The sequence below is a fragment of the Garra rufa genome, chromosome 1 (assembly GCF_049309525.1).
Source record: "Garra rufa chromosome 1, GarRuf1.0, whole genome shotgun sequence".
In the NCBI taxonomy this organism is placed as follows: Eukaryota; Metazoa; Chordata; class Actinopteri; order Cypriniformes; family Cyprinidae; genus Garra; species Garra rufa.
This window is the reverse complement of record NC_133361.1, coordinates 105551702-105568653: the sequence shown is the minus strand read 5'-3', so window position 1 is coordinate 105568653 and position 16952 is coordinate 105551702. Positions and strand designations below refer to the sequence as shown.

The 16952-nt window shown below is 45.0% G+C and overlaps 24 non-coding genes across 24 annotated transcripts; 16 read left to right on the top strand and 8 right to left on the bottom strand.

The window, feature by feature from the left end:
• Window positions 1-704: 704 nt before the first annotated feature.
• trnav-cac (transfer RNA valine (anticodon CAC)) lies at window positions 705-777 on the top strand. The gene has a single exon. It is a non-coding gene; the product is annotated as a tRNA-Val (tRNA).
• Window positions 778-3278: 2501 nt separating this feature from the next.
• On the top strand, window positions 3279-3351 carry trnav-aac (transfer RNA valine (anticodon AAC)). Its single transcript has one exon. It is a non-coding gene; the product is annotated as a tRNA-Val (tRNA).
• A 126-nt stretch (window positions 3352-3477) lies between these two features.
• Window positions 3478-3550, top strand: trnav-cac (transfer RNA valine (anticodon CAC)). Its single transcript has one exon. It is a non-coding gene; the product is annotated as a tRNA-Val (tRNA).
• Window positions 3551-4153: 603 nt separating this feature from the next.
• trnav-uac (transfer RNA valine (anticodon UAC)) lies at window positions 4154-4226 on the top strand. Its single transcript has one exon. It is a non-coding gene; the product is annotated as a tRNA-Val (tRNA).
• A 712-nt stretch (window positions 4227-4938) lies between these two features.
• LOC141288231 (U5 spliceosomal RNA) lies at window positions 4939-5054 on the top strand. Its single transcript, XR_012339641.1, has one exon. It is a non-coding gene; the product is annotated as a U5 spliceosomal RNA (small nuclear RNA).
• Window positions 5055-5559: 505 nt separating this feature from the next.
• trnar-ucu (transfer RNA arginine (anticodon UCU)) lies at window positions 5560-5631 on the top strand. The gene has a single exon. It is a non-coding gene; the product is annotated as a tRNA-Arg (tRNA).
• Window positions 5632-5734: 103 nt separating this feature from the next.
• On the bottom strand, window positions 5735-5806 carry trnad-guc (transfer RNA aspartic acid (anticodon GUC)). The gene has a single exon. It is a non-coding gene; the product is annotated as a tRNA-Asp (tRNA).
• A 569-nt stretch (window positions 5807-6375) lies between these two features.
• On the bottom strand, window positions 6376-6446 carry trnag-gcc (transfer RNA glycine (anticodon GCC)). The gene has a single exon. It is a non-coding gene; the product is annotated as a tRNA-Gly (tRNA).
• A 196-nt stretch (window positions 6447-6642) lies between these two features.
• trnag-gcc (transfer RNA glycine (anticodon GCC)) lies at window positions 6643-6713 on the bottom strand. Its single transcript has one exon. It is a non-coding gene; the product is annotated as a tRNA-Gly (tRNA).
• Window positions 6714-7112: 399 nt separating this feature from the next.
• Window positions 7113-7228, top strand: LOC141288224 (U5 spliceosomal RNA). Its single transcript, XR_012339639.1, has one exon. It is a non-coding gene; the product is annotated as a U5 spliceosomal RNA (small nuclear RNA).
• A 506-nt stretch (window positions 7229-7734) lies between these two features.
• On the top strand, window positions 7735-7806 carry trnag-ucc (transfer RNA glycine (anticodon UCC)). Its single transcript has one exon. It is a non-coding gene; the product is annotated as a tRNA-Gly (tRNA).
• Window positions 7807-7909: 103 nt separating this feature from the next.
• Window positions 7910-7981, bottom strand: trnad-guc (transfer RNA aspartic acid (anticodon GUC)). The gene has a single exon. It is a non-coding gene; the product is annotated as a tRNA-Asp (tRNA).
• A 1041-nt stretch (window positions 7982-9022) lies between these two features.
• On the top strand, window positions 9023-9138 carry LOC141288218 (U5 spliceosomal RNA). Its single transcript, XR_012339638.1, has one exon. It is a non-coding gene; the product is annotated as a U5 spliceosomal RNA (small nuclear RNA).
• Window positions 9139-9642: 504 nt separating this feature from the next.
• On the top strand, window positions 9643-9714 carry trnag-ucc (transfer RNA glycine (anticodon UCC)). Its single transcript has one exon. It is a non-coding gene; the product is annotated as a tRNA-Gly (tRNA).
• Window positions 9715-9817: 103 nt separating this feature from the next.
• On the bottom strand, window positions 9818-9889 carry trnad-guc (transfer RNA aspartic acid (anticodon GUC)). The gene has a single exon. It is a non-coding gene; the product is annotated as a tRNA-Asp (tRNA).
• A 1041-nt stretch (window positions 9890-10930) lies between these two features.
• On the top strand, window positions 10931-11046 carry LOC141288211 (U5 spliceosomal RNA). The gene has a single exon (XR_012339637.1). It is a non-coding gene; the product is annotated as a U5 spliceosomal RNA (small nuclear RNA).
• Window positions 11047-11551: 505 nt separating this feature from the next.
• On the top strand, window positions 11552-11623 carry trnar-ucu (transfer RNA arginine (anticodon UCU)). The gene has a single exon. It is a non-coding gene; the product is annotated as a tRNA-Arg (tRNA).
• Window positions 11624-11726: 103 nt separating this feature from the next.
• trnad-guc (transfer RNA aspartic acid (anticodon GUC)) lies at window positions 11727-11798 on the bottom strand. The gene has a single exon. It is a non-coding gene; the product is annotated as a tRNA-Asp (tRNA).
• Window positions 11799-12837: 1039 nt separating this feature from the next.
• Window positions 12838-12953, top strand: LOC141288205 (U5 spliceosomal RNA). The gene has a single exon (XR_012339636.1). It is a non-coding gene; the product is annotated as a U5 spliceosomal RNA (small nuclear RNA).
• A 505-nt stretch (window positions 12954-13458) lies between these two features.
• On the top strand, window positions 13459-13530 carry trnag-ucc (transfer RNA glycine (anticodon UCC)). The gene has a single exon. It is a non-coding gene; the product is annotated as a tRNA-Gly (tRNA).
• Window positions 13531-14274: 744 nt separating this feature from the next.
• On the bottom strand, window positions 14275-14345 carry trnag-gcc (transfer RNA glycine (anticodon GCC)). The gene has a single exon. It is a non-coding gene; the product is annotated as a tRNA-Gly (tRNA).
• A 399-nt stretch (window positions 14346-14744) lies between these two features.
• On the top strand, window positions 14745-14860 carry LOC141288199 (U5 spliceosomal RNA). Its single transcript, XR_012339635.1, has one exon. It is a non-coding gene; the product is annotated as a U5 spliceosomal RNA (small nuclear RNA).
• A 505-nt stretch (window positions 14861-15365) lies between these two features.
• On the top strand, window positions 15366-15437 carry trnar-ucu (transfer RNA arginine (anticodon UCU)). The gene has a single exon. It is a non-coding gene; the product is annotated as a tRNA-Arg (tRNA).
• A 103-nt stretch (window positions 15438-15540) lies between these two features.
• On the bottom strand, window positions 15541-15612 carry trnad-guc (transfer RNA aspartic acid (anticodon GUC)). The gene has a single exon. It is a non-coding gene; the product is annotated as a tRNA-Asp (tRNA).
• Between the last annotated feature and the right edge of the window lie 1340 nt (window positions 15613-16952).

Sequence of the window (16952 nt, the reverse complement as noted above, 5' to 3'; positions counted from 1 at the left end):
GATTGCTGGATGTCATCTCTGCACAAGTTTCTGTAGTGTAATGGTTATCACGTTCACCTCACACACGAAAGGTCCCCAGTTTGAAACTGTTTTGAAACAGCTGTTGGCTTTTTTCCAAAATTGTTTAAGTAGGGATCTACTGCTTTCTTCGTAAACACTACAAATGCCTTCTGCCAAGTGGATTTACCGAGCAGAAACAGAGTTTCTCTTTTGTGGGAAAACATGAAATGTTTGCAAAGTCAGGTGAGGTGTTTAATTATCTTTTCCTTAGTTCGCTCTTCCACAAGCGATCACCAGGAGATTGCTGGCAGTCATCTCTGCACGGGATTCCATAGTGTAGTGGTTGTCACGTTTGCCTCATGCGAAAGGTCCCCAGTTCGAAACTGGGTGGCAACAGCTGGTGGCTTTTTCCAAAATTGCTTAAGTAGGGATCTGTTGCTTTATTCGTCAACACTACAAAGGCCTTCTGCCAAGCCGAGTTAAAAGAACGGTGGATCCTAATCAAGTTTCTGTAGTGTAGTGTTCATCACGTTCGCCTAACACGCGAAAGGTCCTCGGTTCGAAACCGAGCAGAAACAGATTTTCTCTTTTGTGGGTAAACATGAACTGTTTGCAAAGTCAGGGGAGGGATTTAGTTATCTTTTCCTTTATTCGTTTTACAGCAAGCGATCACCAGGAGATTGCTGGCTGTTTACTTTTTGCAAGTTTCCATAGTGTAGTGGTTATCATGTTCGCCTCACACGCGAAAGGTCCCCAGTTCGAAACTGGGTGGAAACAGGTACTGGCTTTTTCCAAAATTGCTTAAGCCAGGCTCTGCTGCATTCTTAGTCAACACTACAAAGGCCTCTTCTGCCAAGTAGTGTTAAAAGAAGAGAGGCTCCCCGTCAGGTTTCTGTAGTGGTCATCACGTTTGCTTTACACGCGAAAGGTCCTCGGTTCCAAACTGAGCGGAAACAGCTTTTTGCCTTGGACGTAAAACATTAATTGTTTGCATCGTCAGACGAGAGATTTAGTAATCTTTTCCTTTATAGGTTTTTCAACAAGCGATCACCACGAGATTGCTGGCTGTCTTCTCTGCACAAGTTTCTGTAGTGTAATGGTTATCACGTTCACCTCACACACAAAAGGTCCCCAGTTTGAAACTGTTTTGAAACAGCTGTTGGCTTTTTCCAAAATTGTTTAACCCTCTAAGCGCCAAAGTCGCAGAATTGCGACAAGACGTCATACCCATTGAAATAGACTGTAGTTCCTAATACGGTGTAATTTCTCATTTGTATTCCTAACCACTAGATGGCAGACATGTAGTACTTCGATTCTAGACCAAAATTACGTCTTGTTCCTGTTCAAAGTATTGGCGGAAATCATAGAGAAAGCGAGCGATCTTCATTGATGCGGAAGCAGTACAGTTCATAGTGTAAATAGAGTAAATTGTCAGATTTGTGAGGAGAAAAGCACCAAACGGCTGATAAAAAGTTGTACCGTGAAGATGTGTTGCAAATGTTATTTGCTGATTGTGACTCTAAAGGGGAATATTTGTCTTTTGGAAATGACGATCGGCCGTCTAATATCGCATCTCGCGGTACATCTTTGCGGAGCAGTTGTGCCGCTGTGTAAGACGAGATTGTTCATGAAGCACAAACAAATAAAGCACAAACAAATGTTGCAAATGTTATTTGCCGATTCTCACTCTGAAGGGGAATGTTTGCCTTTTGGAAGTGACGATCGGCCGTCTAATAGACGCGCGTCTCCCGGTACATCTTTGCCTCGCAGTGGTGCCGCCGCGCACCACGAGAAAGTGTTTACAAAGCATAACCAGCGATCATTTCGTCCCTTTGCCCAAAAGGAATGGGGGTGGCAGGGGTGAATATGGTCATAGTGTACACAGGGGTATAGTAATATTCTAATAATTTAGTAATTTCTTCTGTTTTATTGTTGGTTTCCTCTATTCTCATCCATTTGATCATTTTACTACTGTATAGTAGTGTAATATGTAATATTTTTGTTTTATTGTTGGTGTTCTCTTTTTTGATCATTTGGAATGAGGATAAAAAAAATAAAAACATGCAAATAAGTTCAAACATCCATTTATTATATTTTATTTCCTGAATATTACTTGTGAAATGATCACACAGTTGGCTACTGTTCACATGCATTTTATTACTACATCGAATAGTAATATAGTAATAATTTAGTACTTTTTCCTGTTTTATTGTTGGTTTCCTCTTTCTGATTATTTGAAATAAGGATAAAAGACAAAAAAATGAGCAAATAACTTCAAACATCCATTCATTATTTATTATTTCCTGAATATTATTATGAACTGATCAAACAGTTGGCTACTGTTCACATGCATTTTACTATATAGAATAGTAATAATTTAGTACTTTTTCCTGTTATATTGTTGGTATCCTCTTTTCTGATAATTTGGAATGAGGATAAAAGACAAAAAATGTGCAAATAAGTTCAAACATCCATTCAATATCTGTTATTTCCTGAGTATTACTGATGAACTAATCAAACATTAGGCTACTGTTCACGTGCATTTTACTATATAGTATAGTAATATAGTAATAATTGAGTAATTTTTCCTGTTTTATTGTTGGTTTTCTCTTTTCTGATCATTTGTAATGTGGATAAAAAGACAAAAAACTAAAAAACATCAATTCAATATCTACCATTTCCTGAATATTATGAATTTCAATAATGCCGCCCCCATGATGACGTCATAATATGCAAATTAGATGAGAATATTTACACCCCACATCAACTTTTGGTGATGCCCAACATTTTTCTAATTTACAGTAGATCTCTATCTTTAAGCCCTTTCAAGCCACAAGCTTTTGAAATCTTGATGTCAAAATCCAGCATTTTTCAAAAAAACCCTGGCGCCTAAAGGGTTAAGTGGGGATCTACTGCTTTCTTCGTAAACAATACAATTGCCTTCTGCCAAGTGGATTTACAGAGCAGAGACAGTGTTTCTCTTTTGTGGGAAAACATGAAATGTTTGCAAAGTCAGGTGAGGTGTTTAATTATCTTTTCCTTAGTTCGCTCTTCTACAAGCGATCACCAGGAGATTGCTGGCAGTCATCTCTGCACGGGATTCCATAGTGTAGTGGTTGTCACGTTCGCCTCATGCGAAAGGTCCCCAGTTCGAAACTGGGTGGCAACAGCTGGTGGCTTTTTCCAAAATTGCTTAAGTAGGGATCTGTTGCTTTCTTCGTCAACACTACAAAGGCCTTCTGCCAAGCCGAGTTAAAAGAACGGTGGATCCTAATCAAGTTTCTGTAGTGTAGTGGTCATCACGTTCGCCTAACACGCGAAAGGTCCTCGGTTCGAAACCGAGCAGAAACAGTGTTTCTCTTTTGTGGGTAAACATGAACTGTTTGCAAAGTCAGGGGAGGGATTTAGTTATCTTTTCCTTTATTCGTTTTACAGCAAGCGATCACCAGGAGATTGCTGGCTGTGTACTTTTTGCAAATTTCCATAGTGTAGTGGTTATCACGTTCGCCTCACACGCGAAAGGTCCCCAGTTCGAAACTGGGTGGAAACAGCTACTGGCTTTTTCCAAAATTACTTAAACCAGGCTCTGCTGCATTCTTAGTCAACACTACAAAGGCCTCTTCTGCCAAGTAGTGTTAAAAGAAGAGAGGCTCCCCGTCAGGTTTCTGTAGTGGTCATCACATTCGCTTTACACGCGAAAGGTCCTCGGTTCCAAACTGAGCGGAAACAGCTTTTTGCCTTGGACGTAAAACATTAATTGTTTGCATCGTCAGACGAGAGATTTAGTAATCTTTTCCTTTATAGGTTTTTCAGCAAGCGATCACCACGAGATTGCTGGCTGTCTTCTCTGCACAAGTTTCTGTAGTGTAATGGTTATCACGTTCACCTCACACACAAAAGGTCCCCAGTTTGAAACTGTTTTGAAACAGCTGTTGGCTTTTTCCAAAATTGTTTAAGTGGGGATCTACTGCTTTCTTCGTAAACAATACAATTGCCTTCTGCCAAGTGGATTTACCGAGCAGAAACAGTGTTTCTCTTTCGTGGGTAAACATGAACTGTTTGCAAAGTCAGGGGAGGGATTTAGTTATCTTTTCCTTTATTCGTTTTACAGCAAGCGATCACCAGGAGATTGCTGGCTGTGTACTTTTTGCAAGTTTCCATAGTGTAGTGGTTATCACGTTCGCCTTACACGCGAAAGGTCCCCAGTTCGAAACTGGGTGGAAACAGCTACTGGCTTTTTCCAAATTTGCTTAAGCCAGGCTCTGCTGCATTCTTAGTCAACACTACAAAGGCCTCTTCTGCCAAGTAGTGTTAAAAGAAGAGAGGCTCGGAAAGGAGGGAGAACGCTTGGAATTAACACCGCATTTACGAGTATATTGCCCACTGCTAAACTTCGTCAACCTATAGATAAAGTGAACAAGTTTTATAGGCATTTGACGAATATAGACGGACTAATGAGTTTCTGAAAAGATTCGGCAGGGAACGGGGGTTGGTCGGTACGCGTGGCAGGCGAGAAATCTACCACTGAACCACCAATGCTCGGCTGGGAGAACTTCGGCCTTCACATTGCCCTGGATTTAGTAATGGTGCGTAACTGTTACACGTCAAATCCAGGTAAAGGGGGGTTGGGTCAATATGCAAAGTTTGGAGCTCCTTCTAGCAAATCAGGCTTGGCCTTCAAGGCTCATTTTAAAGAATCCCACACACATGCAAACACACACCCCTTACTTAAAAGAACTCTGTTCCTGCATTTGCCCGGGAATCAGAGCCAGGCCTCCTGTGTGGCAGGCGAGAATGGATGATGGAAGAGACTTTTTAACTTTTACTCCTCCCATTTGGAGTGAGGGGGAGATGAAAATCTTATCGGCACCCTAGATTACCCTTTGTGAGTATAGTGGTTTACCACAGGGAGCGCACATGCTCAAGCGCATGGGCACACAACTCGAGTTTCTCTTCATAGACGCATAAATCTTTCGCCTTTTACTAAAGATTTCCGTGGAGGGGAACCTTTCCGAGTGACCTGTATTTTTGGGTGCTCTGCTCACAGCAGAGCTGCACTGCAGTTTCAATAGCAGACTAAATCTGACCACACACCAATGTGCATTGGAGCAAAGCGTGCTTTCTCGTGGACCGTGTTTGCAGCCTTTGCGCTTCCTGTGTCGCAACTTCACATTTTTTTTCAGCCAGCATGGAAAGACAGCACTCTCATGACATGATGGGATCCAAACCTTGGGCTTCAGCTACTTTGGCCCTGTCAGTGACTTATGTACTTCCAGCATTCTTTTCTGCTCACAACAGAGCTGTATTGGAGTGTCAAGAGTAAAACTGGCCACCAGCCAATGGGCGGTGGAACGAAGCGCGCCTCACCACGTTCTGTACTTGCGGCCTTTGCGCTTTCTGCGTCGCAGCTCCAGATTTCTTTAGCCCGCATGGAAAGACAGCACTCTCTCGTACATGACGGGATACAAACAAAGATGGCTTCAGCTCCTTTTGCCCTATCAGTGACTTGTGCATTTCAAGCATTCTTTTCAGATGGCTAAAAGCTGGAGTCGGGAACTTGCGTTGGTGGTATAGTGGTGAGCATAGCTGCCTTCTAAGCAGTTGACCCGGGTTCGATTCCCGGCCAACGCATTTGTTTTGGCTCTGGCTGACGTTGAAGCAGAACTCCTTCTGTGACCTCTGTCAGCACCAAAATCTTTTGGATGAGTCGTTCAGCAGCAGTAAAGAGCTGGGTCTCCCCGTCGGGGAATCGAACCCCGGTCTTCCGCGTGACAGGCGGAGATACTGTCCACTATACTAACGAGGAGCTGTACCCGCTGTTCTCCGCCCCCAGCCGACTTGACTTCACCGACATCAGCATAAGGAGCCACTACTCCATGAAAAAAACAAATCAACCTGCCTTGATCTTATTGAGTCTCCCAATATCTTGAATGCTACACATTACAGGGGGTCCTCATTTGGACCACTTTACTATTATTACTATTTTTTTTTACTTTTCATAATGGGAACATGAAAAAAAGGATGGGAAATCATGTGGCAGTAACATCGCATTTACGTGGATCATATCGCCCACTGCTAGAATTCTACCACTGAACCACCAATGCTCGGAAAGGAGGGAGAACGTTTGGAATTAACACCGCATTTACGAGTATATTGCCCACTGCTAAACTTCGTCAACCTATAGATAAAGTGAACAAGTTTTATAGGCATTTGACGAATATAGACGGACTAATGAGTTTCTGAAAAGATTCGGCAGGGAACGGGGGTTGGTCGGTATGCAAAGGTTGGAGCTCCTTCAAGTAAATCAGGCTTCATTTTAAAGAACCTTACACACATGCAAGCACACACACAACTTAATTAAATGCACTCCGTTCCTGCATTGGCCGGGAATCGGACCCGGGTCTCCCGCGTGGCAGGCGAGAATTCTACCACTGAACCACCAATGCTCGGCTGGGAGACTTTCGGCCTTCACATTGCCCTGGATTTAGTAATGGTGCGTAACTGTTACACGTCAAATCCAGGTAAAGGGGGGTTGGGTCAATATGCAAAGTTTGGAGCTCCTTCAAGTAAATCAGGCTTCATTTTAAAGAACCTTACACACATGCAAGCACACACACAACTTAATTAAAAGCACTCCGTTCCTGCATTGGCCGGGAATCGGACCCGGGTCTCCCGCGTGGCAGGCGAGAATTCTACCACTGAACCACCAATGCTCGGCTGGGAGACTTTCGGCCTTCACATTGCCCTGGATTTAGTAATGGTGCGTAACTGTTACACGTCAAATCCAGGTAAAGGGGGGTTGGGTCAATATGCAAAGTTTGGAGCTCCTTCTAGCAAATCAGGCTTGGCCTTCAAGGCTCATTTTAAAGAATCCCACACACATGCAAACACACACCCCTTACTTAAAAGAACTCTGTTCCTGCATTTGCCCGGGAATCAGAGCCAGGCCTCCTGTGTGGCAGGCGAGAATGGATGATGGAAGAGACTTTTTAACTTTTACTCCTCCCATTTGGAGTGAGGGGGAGATGAAAATCTTATCGGCACCCTAGATTACCCTTTGTGAGTATAGTGGTTTACCACAGGGAGCGCACATGCTCAAGCGCATGGGCGCACAACTCGAGTTTCTCTTCATAGACGCATAAATCTTTCGCCTTTTACTAAAGATTTCCGTGGAGGGGAACCTTTCCGAGTGACCTGTATTTTTGGGTGCTCTGCTCACAGCAGAGCTGCACTGCAGTTTCAATAGCAGACTAAATCTGACCACACACCAATGTGCATTGGAGCAAAGCGTGCTTTCTTGTGGACCGTGTTTGCAGCCTTTGCGCTTCCTGTGTCGCAACTTCACATTTTTTTTTCAGCCAGCATGGAAAGACAGCACTCTCATGACATGATGGGATCCAAACCTTGGGCTTCAGCTACTTTGGCCCTGTCAGTGACTTATGTACTTCCAGCATTCTTTTCTGCTCACAACAGAGCTGTATTGGAGTGTCAAGAGTAAAACTGGCCACCAGCCAATGGGCGGTGGAACGAAGCGCGCCTCACCACGTTCTGTACTTGCGGCCTTTGCGCTTTCTGCGTCGCAGCTCCAGATTTCTTTAGCCCGCATGGAAAGACAGCACTCTCTCGTACATGACGGGATACAAACAAAGATGGCTTCAGCTCCTTTTGCCCTATCAGTGACTTGTGCATTTCAAGCATTCTTTTCAGATGGCTAAAAGCTGGAGTCGGGAACTTGCGTTGGTGGTATAGTGGTGAGCATAGCTGCCTTCCAAGCAGTTGACCCGGGTTCGATTCCCGGCCAACGCATTTGTTTTGGCTCTGGCTGACGTTGAAGCAGAACTCCTTCTGTGACCTCTGTCAGCACCAAAATCTTTTGGATGAGTCGTTCAGCAGCAGCAAAGAGCTGGGTCTCCCCGTCGGGGAATCGAACCCCGGTCTTCCGCGTGACAGGCGGAGATACTGTCCACTATACTAACGAGGAGCTGTACCCGCTGTGCTTCGCCCCCAGCCGACTTGACTTCACTGACATCAGCATAAGGAGCCACTACTCCATGAAAAAAACAAATCAACCTGCCTTGATCTTATTGAGTCTCCCAATATCTTGAATGCTACACATTACAGGGGGTCCTCATTTGGAGCACTTTACTATTATTACTATTTTTTTTTTTACTTTTCATAATGGGAACATGAAAAAAAGGATGGGAAATCATGTGGCAGTAACATCGCATTTACGTGGATCATATCGCCCACTGCTAGAATTCTACCACTGAACCACCAATGCTCGGAAAGGAGGGAGAACGTTTGGAATTAACACCGCATTTACGAGTATATTGCCCACTGCTAAACTTCGTCAACCTATAGATAAAGAGAACAAGTTTTATAGGCATTTGACGAATATAGACGGACTAATGAGTTTCTGAAAAGATTCGGCAGGGAACGGGGGTTGGTCGGTATGCAAAGGTTGGAGCTCCTTCAAGTAAATCAGGCTTCATTTTAAAGAACCTTACACACATGCAAGCACACACACAACTTAATTAAAAGCACTCCGTTCCTGCATTGGCCGGGAATCGGACCCGGGTCTCCCGCGTGGCAGGCGAGAAATCTACCACTGAACCACCAATGCTCGGCTGGGAGAACTTCGGCCTTCACATTGCCCTGGATTTAGTAATGGTGCGTAACTGTTACACGTCAAATCCAGGTAAAGGGGGGTTGGGTCAATATGCAAAGTTTGGAGCTCCTTCTAGCAAATCAGGCTTGGCCTTCAAGGCTCATTTTAAAGAATCCCACACACATGCAAACACACACCCCTTACTTAAAAGAACTCTGTTCCTGCATTTGCCAGGGAATCAGAGCCAGGCCTCCTGTGTGGCAGGCGAGAATGGATGATGGAAGAGATTTTTTAACTTTTACTCCTCCCATTTGGAGTGAGGGGGAGATGAAAATCTTATCGGCACCCTAGATTACCCTTTGTGAGTATAGTGGTTTACCACAGGGAGCGCACATGCTCAAGCGCATGGGCACACAACTCGAGTTTCTCTTCATAGACGCATAAATCTTTCGCCTTTTACTAAAGATTTCCGTGGAGGGGAACCTTTCCGAGTGACCTGTATTTTTGGGTGCTCTGCTCACAGCAGAGCTGCACTGCAGTTTCAATAGCAGACTAAATCTGACCACACACCAATGTGCATTGGAGCAAAGCGTGCTTTCTCGTGGACCGTGTTTGCAGCCTTTGCGCTTCCTGTGTCGCAACTTCACATTTTTTTCAGCCAGCATGGAAAGACAGCACTCTCATGACATGATGGGATCCAAACCTTGGGCTTCAGCTACTTTGGCCCTGTCAGTGACTTATGTACTTCCAGCATTCTTTTCTGCTCACAACAGAGCTGTATTGGAGTGTCAAGAGTAAAACTGGCCACCAGCCAATGGGCGGTGGAACGAAGCGCGCCTCACCACGTTCTGTACTTGCGGCCTTTGCGCTTTCTGCGTCGCAGCTCCAGATTTCTTTAGCCCGCATGGAAAGACAGCACTCTCTCGTACATGACGGGATACAAACAAAGATGGCTTCAGCTCCTTTTGCCCTATCAGTGACTTGTGCATTTCAAGCATTCTTTTCAGATGGCTAAAAGCTGGAGTCGGGAACTTGCGTTGGTGGTATAGTGGTGAGCATAGCTGCCTTCCAAGCAGTTGACCCGGGTTCGATTCCCGGCCAACGCATTTGTTTTGGCTCTGGCTGACGTTGAAGCAGAACTCCTTCTGTGACCTCTGTCAGCACCAAAATCTTTTGGATGAGTCGTTCAGCAGCAGCAAAGAGCTGGGTCTCCCCGTCGGGGAATCGAACCCCGGTCTTCCGCGTGACAGGCGGAGATACTGTCCACTATACTAACGAGGAGCTGTACCCGCTGTGTTTCGCCCCCAGCCGACTTGACTTCACCGACATCAGCATAAGGAGCCACTACTCCATGAAAAAAACAAATCAACCTGCCTTGATCTTATTGAGTCTCCCAATATCTTGAATGCTACACATTACAGGGGGTCCTCATTTGGAGCACTTTACTATTATTACTATTTTTTTTTTTACTTTTCATAATGGGAACATGAAAAAAAGGATGGGAAATCATGTGGCAGTAACATCGCATTTACGTGGATCATATCGCCCACTGCTAGAATTCTACCACTGAACCACCAATGCTCTGAAAGGAGGGAGAACGTTTGGAATTAACACCGCATTTACGAGTATATTGCCCACTGCTAAACTTCGTCAACCTATAGATAAAGAGAACAAGTTTTATAGGCATTTGACGAATATAGACGGACTAATGAGTTTCTGAAAAGATTCGGCAGGGAACGGGGGTTGGTCGGTATGCAAAGGTTGGAGCTCCTTCAAGTAAATCAGGCTTCATTTTAAAGAACCTTACACACATGCAAGCACACACACAACTTAATTAAAAGCACTCCGTTCCTGCATTGGCCGGGAATCGGACCCGGGTCTCCCGCGTGGCAGGCGAGAAATCTACCACTGAACCACCAATGCTCGGCTGGGAGAACTTCGGCCTTCACATTGCCCTGGATTTAGTAATGGTGCGTAACTGTTACACGTCAAATCCAGGTAAAGGGGGGTTGGGTCAATATGCAAAGTTTGGAGCTCCTTCTAGCAAATCAGGCTTGGCCTTCAAGGCTCATTTTAAAGAATCCCACACACATGCAAACACACACCCCTTACTTAAAAGAACTCTGTTCCTGCATTTGCCCGGGAATCAGAGCCAGGCCTCCTGTGTGGCAGGCGAGAATGGATGATGGAAGAGACTTTTTAACTTTTACTCCTCCCATTTGGAGTGAGGGGGAGATGAAAATCTTATCGGCACCCTAGATTACCCTTTGTGAGTATAGTGGTTTACCACAGGGAGCGCACATGCTCAAGCGCATGGGCACACAACTCGAGTTTCTCTTCATAGACGCATAAATCTTTCGCCTTTTACTAAAGATTTCCGTGGAGGGGAACCTTTCCGAGTGACCTGTATTTTTGGGTGCTCTGCTCACAGCAGAGCTGCACTGCAGTTTCAATAGCAGACTAAATCTGACCACACACCAATGTGCATTGGAGCAAAGCGTGCTTTCTCGTGGACCGTGTTTGCAGCCTTTGCGCTTCCTGTGTCGCAACTTCACATTTTTTTTCAGCCAGCATGGAAAGACAGCACTCTCATGACATGATGGGATCCAAACCTTGGGCTTCAGCTACTTTGGCCCTGTCAGTGACTTATGTACTTCCAGCATTCTTTTCTGCTCACAACAGAGCTGTATTGGAGTGTCAAGAGTAAAACTGGCCACCAGCCAATGGGCGGTGGAACGAAGCGCGCCTCACCACGTTCTGTACTTGCGGCCTTTGCGCTTTCTGCGTCGCAGCTCCAGATTTCTTTAGCCCGCATGGAAAGACAGCACTCTCTCGTACATGACGGGATACAAACAAAGATGGCTTCAGCTCCTTTTGCCCTATCAGTGACTTGTGCATTTCAAGCATTCTTTTCAGATGGCTAAAAGCTGAAGTCGGGAACTTGCGTTGGTGGTATAGTGGTGAGCATAGCTGCCTTCTAAGCAGTTGACCCGGGTTCGATTCCCGGCCAACGCATTTGTTTTGGCTCTGGCTGACGTTGAAGCAGAACTCCTTCTGTGACCTCTGTCAGCACCAAAATCTTTTGGATGAGTCGTTCAGCAGCAGCAAAGAGCTGGGTCTCCCCGTCGGGGAATCGAACCCCGGTCTTCCGCGTGACAGGCGGAGATACTGTCCACTATACTAACGAGGAGCTGTACCCGCTGTTCTCCGCCCCCAGCCGACTTGACTTCACCGACATCAGCATAAGGAGCCACTACTCCATGAAAAAAACAAATCAACCTGCCTTGATCTTATTGAGTCTCCCAATATCTTGAATGCTACACATTACAGGGGGTCCTCATTTGGACCACTTTACTATTATTACTATTTTTTTTTACTTTTCATAATGGGAACATGAAAAAAAGGATGAGAAATCATGTGGCAGTAACATCGCATTTACGTGGATCATATCGCCCACTGCTAGAATTCTACCACTGAACCACCAATGCTCGGAAAGGAGGGAGAACGTTTGGAATTAACACCGCATTTACGAGTATATTGCCCACTGCTAAACTTCGTCAACCTATAGATAAAGTGAACAAGTTTTATAGGCATTTGACGAATATAGACGGACTAATGAGTTTCTGAAAAGATTCGGCAGGGAACGGGGGTTGGTCGGTATGCAAAGGTTGGAGCTCCTTCAAGTAAATCAGGCTTCATTTTAAAGAACCTTACACACATGCAAGCACACACACAACTTAATTAAAAGCACTCCGTTCCTGCATTGGCCGGGAATCGGACCCGGGTCTACCGCGTGGCGGGCGAGAATTCTACCACTGAACCACCAATGCTCGGCTGGGAGACTTTTGGCCTTCACATTGCCCTGGATTTAGTAATGGTGCGTAACTGTTACACGTCAAATCCAGGTAAAGGGGGGTTGGGTCAATATGCAAAGTTTGGAGCTCCTTCTAGCAAATCAGGCTTGGCCTTCAAGGCTCATTTTAAAGAATCCCACACCCATGCAAACACACACCCCTTACTTAAAAGAACTCTGTTCCTGCATTTGCCCGGGAATCAGAGCCAGGCCTCCTGTGTGGCAGGCGAGAATGGATGATGGAAGAGACTTTTTAACTTTTACTCCTCCCATTTGGAGTGAGGGGGAGATGAAAATCTTATCGGCACCCTAGATTACCCTTTGTGAGTATAGTGGTTTACCACAGGGAGCGCACATGCTCAAGCGCATGGGCACACAACTCGAGTTTCTCTTCATAGACGCATAAATCTTTCGCCTTTTACTAAAGATTTCCGTGGAGGGGAACCTTTCCGAGTGACCTGTATTTTTGGGTGCTCTGCTCACAGCAGAGCTGCACTGCAGTTTCAATAGCAGACTAAATCTGACCACACACCAATGTGCATTGGAGCAAAGCGTGCTTTCTTGTGGACCGTGTTTGCAGCCTTTGCGCTTCCTGTGTCGCAACTTCACATTTTTTTTCAGCCAGCATGGAAAGACAGCACTCTCATGACATGATGGGATCCAAACCTTGGGCTTCAGCTACTTTGGCCCTGTCAGTGACTTATGTACTTCCAGCATTCTTTTCTGCTCACAACAGAGCTGTATTGGAGTGTCAAGAGTAAAACTGGCCACCAGCCAATGGGCGGTGGAACGAAGCGCGCCTCACCACGTTCTGTACTTGCGGCCTTTGCGCTTTCTGCGTCGCAGCTCCAGATTTCTTTAGCCCGCATGGAAAGACAGCACTCTCTCGTACATGACGGGATACAAACAAAGATGGCTTCAGCTCCTTTTGCCCTATCAGTGACTTGTGCATTTCAAGCATTCTTTTCAGATGGCTAAAAGCTGGAGTCGGGAACTTGCGTTGGTGGTATAGTGGTGAGCATAGCTGCCTTCCAAGCAGTTGACCCGGGTTCGATTCCCGGCCAACGCATTTGTTTTGGCTCTGGCTGACGTTGAAGCAGAACTCCTTCTGTGACCTCTGTCAGCACCAAAATCTTTTGGATGAGTCGTTCAGCAGCAGCAAAGAGCTGGGTCTCCCCGTCGGGGAATCGAACCCCGGTCTTTCGCGTGACAGGCGGAGATACTGTCCACTATACTAACGAGGAGCTGTACCCGCTGTTCTCCGCCCCCAGCCGACTTGACTTCACCGACATCAGCATAAGGAGCCACTACTCCATGAAAAAAACAAATCAACCTGCCTTGATCTTATTGAGTCTCCCAATATCTTGAATGCTACACATTACAGGGGGTCCTCATTTGGACCACTTTACTATTATTACTATTTTTTTTTACTTTTCATAATGGGAACATGAAAAAAAGGATGAGAAATCATGTGGCAGTAACATCGCATTTACGTGGATCATATCGCCCACTGCTAGAATTCTACCACTGAACCACCAATGCTCGGAAAGGAGGGAGAACGTTTGGAATTAACACCGCATTTACGAGTATATTGCCCACTGCTAAACTTCGTCAACCTATAGATAAAGTGAACAAGTTTTATAGGCATTTGACGAATATAGACGGACTAATGAGTTTCTGAAAAGATTCGGCAGGGAACGGGGGTTGGTCGGTATGCAAAGGTTGGAGCTCCTTCAAGTAAATCAGGCTTCATTTTAAAGAACCTTACACACATGCAAGCACACACACAACTTAATTAAAAGCACTCCGTTCCTGCATTGGCCGGGAATCGGACCCGGGTCTCCCGCGTGGCAGGCGAGAATTCTACCACTGAACCACCAATGCTCGGCTGGGAGACTTTCGGCCTTCACATTGCCCTGGATTTAGTAATGGTGCGTAACTGTTACACGTCAAATCCAGGTAAAGGGGGGTTGGGTCAATATGCAAAGTTTGGAGCTCCTTCTAGCAAATCAGGCTTGGCCTTCAAGGCTCATTTTAAAGAATCCCACACACATGCAAACACACACCCCTTACTTAAAAGAACTCTGTTCCTGCATTTGCCCGGGAATCAGAGCCAGGCCTCCTGTGTGGCAGGCGAGAATGGATGATGGAAGAGACTTTTTAACTTTTACTCCTCCCATTTGGAGTGAGGGGGAGATGAAAATCTTATCGGCACCCTAGATTACCCTTTGTGAGTATAGTGGTTTACCACAGGGAGCGCACATGCTCAAGCGCATGGGCACACAACTCGAGTTTCTCTTCATAGACGCATAAATCTTTCGCCTTTTACTAAAGATTTCCGTGGAGGGGAACCTTTCCGAGTGACCTGTATTTTTGGGTGCTCTGCTCACAGCAGAGCTGCACTGCAGTTTCAATAGCAGACTAAATCTGACCACACACCAATGTGCATTGGAGCAAAGCGTGCTTTCTCGTGGACCGTGTTTGCAGCCTTTGCGCTTCCTGTGTCGCAACTTCACATTTTTTTTCAGCCAGCATGGAAAGACAGCACTCTCATGACATGATGGGATCCAAACCTTGGGCTTCAGCTACTTTGGCCCTGTCAGTGACTTATGTACTTCCAGCATTCTTTTCTGCTCACAACAGAGCTGTATTGGAGTGTCAAGAGTAAAACTGGCCACCAGCCAATGGGCGGTGGAACGAAGCGCGCCTCACCACGTTCTGTACTTGCGGCCTTTGCGCTTTCTGCGTCGCAGCTCCAGATTTCTTTAGCCCGCATGGAAAGACAGCACTCTCTCGTACATGACGGGATACAAACAAAGATGGCTTCAGCTCCTTTTGCCCTATCAGTGACTTGTGCATTTCAAGCATTCTTTTCAGATGGCTAAAAGCTGGAGTCGGGAACTTGCGTTGGTGGTATAGTGGTGAGCATAGCTGCCTTCTAAGCAGTTGACCCGGGTTCGATTCCCGGCCAACGCATTTGTTTTGGCTCTGGCTGACGTTGAAGCAGAACTCCTTCTGTGACCTCTGTCAGCACCAAAATCTTTTGGATGAGTCGTTCAGCAGCAGCAAAGAGCTGGGTCTCCCCGTCGGGGAATCGAACCCCGGTCTTCCGCGTGACAGGCGGAGATACTGTCCACTATACTAACGAGGAGCTGTACCCGCTGTTCTCCGCCCCCAGCCGACTTGACTTCACCGACATCAGCATAAGGAGCCACTACTCCATGAAAAAAACAAATCAACCTGCCTTGATCTTATTGAGTCTCCCAATATCTTGAATGCTACACATTACAGGGGGTCCTCATTTGGACCACTTTACTATTATTACTATTTTTTTTTTACTTTTCATAATGGGAACATGAAAAAAAGGATGGGAAATCATGTGGCAGTAACATCGCATTTACGTGGATCATATCGCCCACTGCTAGAATTCTACCACTGAACCACCAATGCTCGGAAAGGAGGGAGAACGTTTGGAATTAACCCCGCATTTACGAGTATATTGCCCACTGCTAAACTTCGTCAACCTACACTCAAAAAAATAATTCGGTCTAAAAATAAACTTTATGTAATTCAATTAAATGCTAATTTTCCATGTATTTGGATTACATAGTTTTAATATAAACATATTAATAAACTTAATGTGATTCATATGCATCAGTGATACGTGAATGAAACAGGTAAGGTTTATGTAATTATTCCCAGTGTTAAACAAGCACTGCTCAGTGTTCATGTGTTTCCACACTACAGAGTGTTCAAGTAGCATTGACACAGTGTTGGAGTTAATGAGATCATTATGTGATGATTGATCATTAATGATCAACACCTGCTGAATCATCAATGGAAAGAGAAACACAAGAACTACAGCTGACTTCAACCACAGCCTTAGAGGAAATCAACTCAAATAAAACAATACATTAAACCTCTCAAGATCTGATTCAACAACTCCACAAACAGATTGACCAGCTTCACTCATTACTAACCAGATTGACTTCTGTCAGACTTCTAGAGAAGCTCTTATTGAGAACTAACAAACGTGTAGATGTTTTCTTTCATGTGAAATCACCATCAATGAGACCAGGGTTTCCTTTGGTTGGGATCTTGACCCGTCACATGCTAGATTTAATGTTGTGCTGATAGCTTTTGTTGTACTTAAATCAAACATGTTGAGCTTGGCCAACAAAGTATAAAAAAAAAAGTAGTGTTAGTGTGTCAATTTCTTTTGAAGTTGATTTGTTGCATAGATGGATGTTGTGTTACTTTAACATTAGGCCTACTTACAGCTTTACATTTATGTGTTGTATAAATCATATTAGCTGAATCTTTTTATCATACTTTGTGTGCTAAAAGTTTTCATCTGTTTTTTCTAAAGACCACAGACATCATGAATCAGCATATGAATCTCAACAATGGTGATAATCAACAAAATGTTCAGATACATCTCTGAACATCTTAAAACAAGCTATTAAAAAGTCTCAACAAAAAAGGAAGCAT